The 5,982-nt window shown below is 42.5% G+C and overlaps 1 pseudogene; it reads right to left on the reverse strand.

Annotated features, from left to right (window-relative positions):
* Nucleotides 1-331: 331 nt before the first annotated feature.
* On the reverse strand, nt 332-1,771 carry LOC145948235 (uncharacterized; annotated as a pseudogene).
* Between the last annotated feature and the right edge of the window lie 4,211 nt (nt 1,772-5,982).

Below are 5,982 nucleotides of genomic sequence, written 5' to 3' on the forward strand. Positions count from 1 at the left end.
AAGCAGTGGTATCAACGCAGAGTACTATTCTGGAATCGTTTCGGGATGTGTGCTCGAGAGCGGATCGGGACCGGAATGCTCTTTCTCGCCTCGAATCGCTCTTTTTAAGCGTCCCGGCTTCGCGTTCGGGAATTTCCGCGCGTCTTCGGTAGCGCTCGGGTCTTTTCGTGACGTCGTGGTTTTCGGTACGCCGTACGGATTTTGAATAACTGGCCCGATTTGTGTGTATTTAATAAATGATGGCGCATTGCGCCCGCTGCATCGCCCGGCCGGTGTTTGCCGGGCGCAGCCTTCCGCACGGTGTTCGGTCGGGTAACAGGGGTATCGTTACACGTTCAATAACAATAGATTTTGGCGTAGAGTTTTCTTTCAACCACTGTTGCATTTGTAAAACTTCTTGGCTGATATCATTTTTTCTTGTTATTTCTTCGTTACCAGTTACTTTCTTCTTGCGAATTCCAAACGCTGCTTTATCCCCGGGACTAAGACGTTTCCTCCAGTTACTAATTCGAGCTTCAATAAGTCCAGACGATGCACTTCCGTTTTGGCCTTCACAGAACCACTGTTCCTACAAATATTTTAATATTTCAAATATTTTAATATTTCAAATATTTTAATATTTCAAATATTTCAAATATTTTAATATTTCAAATATTTCAATATTTCAAATATTTCAAATATTTTAATATTTCAAATATTTCAAATATTTTAATATTTCAAATGTTTCAATGTTTCAAATATTTTAATATTTTAAATATTTTGAATATTTGAATATTTTAAATATTAATTCAGTAACTACAATAAATTGAAAATCACAAGTTTCATATAACTTCTTACATAGCCTTTTCCTTCGTGACCTTTCAAAGATGGAAATTCTTGTACGATTAGCTGTGCCTAATTGGCCTTTCGTGCTGTACTTGGAAAAGGTCCTTATGGTAAATATGCATAATAACGGACCCAGCCCCAATCACCTTGACCTTGACATATGTTGTCAAGGTCAAGGTGATTGGGGCTGGGTCCGTTATTATGCATATTTACCGCCCATATTTATCAGTGAGTGTCGAAACAAATAATCGATTAATTCGTTGCTTATCACACCAACCAATTTGTTTCTTTTCTGTTAGCAGGGATAAAATGTCTGGATATTTTTTTTGTAATATTTGTCTCAGATCAAAGTAAACTGAATCAAAAGATGCCTGTATAGAGGAAGCAAAAAAATCATCAGATGCAAATGAACTAGATGAATTTGATTCTGATATGATAGGTATTCTTGTTATATCAATATTGTTATTCTTAGCAGAAGAAATAGGTATTGTCATCTCAAATAACACTTCCTCCAATGAAGACTTGTATTCAGCTAATAGCTTTGCAAACTTTAATCGTGGACCAGCTGGTGGAATTAAAACTTTTATTGTATCCATATCTAATAATTTAAATGATTCTCGATCAATTTGTTCCCCTGTTAAAAAAATTAACTTAAAATATCATAACTAAAACACTTTATTATAATCTATATAGTATTGTACTAGAAACACAGCTAAACCTATGAAGTATCAATCAAACTTTAGGAATGCTTACAATAAAAAAATTCTCATAACGGCAATATTTTAAATAAGCTATTGCAATAGCATATAACAAAATTTAGCAATTATCAAAATGCCGATACCTCTAAACATATTTTATGACACTTACGATGAAAATTATCTATAAAATCTCCAAATCCCCATTCTTGGAGTTTTGTAACTACAAAATCTTTATCGGCTTCAGCCATTATCTGTGAAATAATCGGAATAAAAAGAAGATATGATATATGTAAAGTGGCTGAATATTTATTAAGCAAACAAAGAAATGACGAATATAAAATATAAATGAGTAGATATACTAGGCCGATTCTAACTACGGGGCAATGAGGGGGGGGGGGGTGAGGGTCGAGGGGAATCCATGGCGCGGGGGAATGACGTCACGCGGGGAGGGGGAAACGTCCACGATGTACCGCGAGGGGTCCGCGGGGAGTGCAGAGCGTCCGCGATTTTGGTGCCGGGTCCGCGAGGGGTCCGCGGGGAGGGGGAGGCATCCGCGAGGTTAGGGTCCGCGAGGGGTCCGCGGGGAGAGGGAAACCGCGAAAGACCGTGTGGAGCTTGATGCGTGAGGGGTCCGCGGGGAGAGAGGAACGCGAAGGAGAGCGCGAGGCGAACGCGAGAGAGAGATGACGCACGCGAAGGAGAGAGATAGCGGTCGCGAGATAGTGCGAGATGGAGAGGTAGCACAGCGAGGAGATGACGCGAAGGAAAGCGCGAGGCGCACGCCAGCGAGATATCGCAAGAGAGGCGTATATGCAAGAGCGAGAGAGATAGCGGTCGCGAGAAAGAGAGAGATGTCGCGAGGCGCACGCGAGAGATATAGTGCAGCGACAAGATGACGCGAGCGAGCGAGAGAGATAGCGCAGCGACAAGATGAAGCGAGAGAGGTAACGCGGCGAAGGAGAACGCAAAGAGAGAGGCGTTCGCAAGAGAGAATTTTTTTAATTAATATTTTTTTCTTTTAATATTTTTTAAATTAATATTTTTAGGATGAGGAAGGGGAGAGAGGAATTTTAAAATAAATACATTTATTTAATAATTTTAAAGGAAACAAGAGGTAAGGATCTTATTCTAAAGCAAATAGATTTTTTTTTGTTTTTTAAATAATTATATTTGATAAGTGTGTGTGTGTATGTATTTACAAAATGTGTGTGTGTGAATTTAAAATATAAAATATACAAAATATAAAATATAAAATATAAAATATAAATTAATATAAAATGTAAAATATAAATAGGGGATGTGGGGCGGTGTTGAGCGATGGTGATGGTGATGATAAGGTGATGGTGGTTGAAGCAGCAAGCGGAGGCGACGGCTGGGCGGGACTCCTGTATAACACAAAAAAATATTAATAATCTTTACAATTTTTTATTTATTATAAATTTAAAGAGATACTTACTACATTTATTCTTTCTCAAAGAAGTCGCCATGCTCACGAGGAAATTGCGATATCTTTTTTTTTGTATCGCGGGGACGATATCTTTTTTTTTGTTCCGCGGGGACGGAACTTAGGGTTATGTGGATTTTAGGAAATTATGAGATATTTGATTATATAGAGTATGACGTTTTCTTAAACCTATTTCTCGTCCATGTATCATCTGGACGATTGAATTCACCGGAGTATGTGTCGAAAGCGCAGGAACACTGGTATCTACACTTAAGTAACATTTGCGTAGTTTCTTTTTCTTTCAAGTCGCGCGATTCGAGCTGTCCGTGATTGCAAATTTTTAATTAAAAAGTTTTTCGGGTTTATTGTCAGGTCTACAAATGTCAATAGTTCTTGTGAGCATTGTCCTTCTAACAAGTCGATACATTCATCGCAATCTAACTCCCAGAACAGATAACTCACTTTATCACTTTCAGTCGGACGCATTCCTCCCCTTAAAATGTTTTTTTTCCATCGCAGCAGCAATTTTTAACACAAGTTCTTCCAGTGATGCAATATATTTAATCAGAGTTACCATCTTCACAGCACTTGCAGAATTCACACTTTAAGTGTTCCAATTTTTAACAGTTTAATGTGTGCAAATCAAGAGACACGGTAGTGTCTAGCGCCTAGTTAGGGCGAAGCCGACTCTCAGAAGGCACCGTGTATCTTTACGCGAATCGGACAGTTCGAGATAGTCATAGATTCGGATGCTCAATAACGGCTGAAGCGATCGAGTTTTTACTAGGTTTAATCGATAGATTGAGGTCGAATTATATAATGAAAGTCTTTATTTTTGCTCTACGTGCTTTGTAAGCGGAAATATAATAATGCAAAGTCTAAATATGAAAAATTTCGTTTAAGAAACGTCCACGTCATCATCGTTCACGCATACATAATAGTATCTATCGTGCTACACGCATTATATTAATCACACGTATACAACACATGCAATAGATGCATGTAGTGGTAATCTTGTACAGTTCTCACGTTTGACACAGGCGGCGTTAGTGTTGCTCCGCGATATTAGCAGCGTGCGGGGTGTATGTATATATATATATATATATATATAAATAATATATATATATATATAAAATAAATAATAATATATATATGTGTATATATATTATAACCGATAAATTTTAATTATAATTATCGTTATTTTCGCGGAGATTCCTTTGACACGATCTCTCGGATTATTCGGGCCATCGAGCGTGCGGGTTTAATAATCAAAACTCTATCTAACCGGGATGGGCGTCAGGTACGGGAAACCGTACCGCTACTCTCCGGAACTCCGCGACGCGGTAGCCGCGTCCGTCTCGAATCCGGCACGCTCGATCCAATACCCGCCAAGAGATCGCGACGATCAAGGGCGCGGCAGCTCGGCCGACGGCAAGAGTTCGCTTTACGACAGCGAAAGAAGGAGAATAACGGGGCGATTTTGATGGGTTTTCATGAGTATATTTACGCAAGCAAAAGAAAGTAATTAATAAGAAAGCGTATTAAAGACATGAGTACTAATAAAAAACCAGAACAATACAAATTCAATATATGATATAAAGACAAACAGACATTCGGTCGACATAGGAGACCGTTGAATATAATTTGACATAAGTACTATTATTCGAGTCACATCGGAATATTCACATACGGATATCGTCGCATTAGAAATACGCGCAAGTCGCTCGCGCCGCCCGAAATTCGATACTATAAAACGTACGGTCGCACGCCGGGATATCAACGTACACGCGCCGCGCACGTGATCCGCTCATTCGTTGCTACCCGTGTGAGTATCGAATCCGGGACTTCTCGCTCGCGCTAATTACAACCGAACGGAGGGTCAGGTCCTTTTCGTATACTGCCCTTCGTTCATTATACGCTAACCAAGTGCTAAAGTACCCGCGCAAAATACGAATTTACGAGCTCACCGATCTTATGAATTATACACGACAGCTAACGAGAAACATGTAATCGCGATACACAATATGAACCGTACAAATTTTCCCAACCTCAGAGCTCGGACTGTGGGCTAGCCGAAAAGAGAGAGATTTTCGCGGAATAAGGGGGTTCGAGCGAGTCGTCACTCCGGTGGCCGTCACAAAAGGTATCCCGAGAATCTATGACGTGGCGTCAGCCGCCATTTCGGCAACTACTTCGAATAGGCTCTATTTCCCCGGTGCGACTCGCTCGAACATTCTACCTTCTGTATGGGTCGGGGATGGCGACGACGTCTCATCAGCTTCCTCTGCGACGTCACTCTCGCTTCGATCTCGTTGCGTTTTGCGTTTCCTTATCGTCGACAGGACCTCTGCTCACTCACGAGTCTCGCCCGACAGTGACGAGCGGAAGTCTCGCCGGAGACACGCTGGCGCCGTATCGCCGAACTAGGCCGCTCGGGGCGCTCCCGTAATCAGGGCCGTGAGGCGGCCCGGGGGATCCCCGCGGTCGCTGCGGCGGCCCTTCACTTCCGCGCCCTTTTCTTTTTCCGGGCTCGTCCCTCCATTCCCGTTGGATACGGGCGGGAAAATCTTGCGGCAGCTTACGGGGGGCCCGATTCCGGCCGCCTCGGACACCGGATGTCGTCCGCCGCGAGTCCTCAATCGATCGTGGATCGCATCCGGGTCCGGGCGCCGGGCATGCCATCGGGTCCCTTGCCGTAACTCCGTGGCGGGGCTCCTGCGCACTTCTCGCGCGGAGTGGCCTTCCCCTTTTCCTCAGCTCTCAATCCCTAGGGAAGAGGAGATGGATATCAATTTTACGCGGCATCTACTGTCCCGAAAAGTATTTAAGATCATGATATTTTAATAGCGATCTCACCTAGCGTGTTCCGTAAGGCGTGGCCTCCCCTCGTCCTGTTTCTTCCCTTTACGCCGCTTTTCCTCCGGATGAGATGTCGTCGCTTCTCCCTCGACCTTCGCTAATTTCGCTAATAGCTGCCGCAGCAATCGCAACAGCTATGGCAGCACGCAATCGAAA

The sequence above is a fragment of the Prenolepis imparis genome, unplaced genomic scaffold (genome assembly GCF_030444845.1).
Source record: "Prenolepis imparis isolate NDT839.2.m4 unplaced genomic scaffold, iyPreImpa1.0 SCAF_292, whole genome shotgun sequence".
Classification (NCBI taxonomy): Eukaryota; Metazoa; Arthropoda; class Insecta; order Hymenoptera; family Formicidae; genus Prenolepis; species Prenolepis imparis.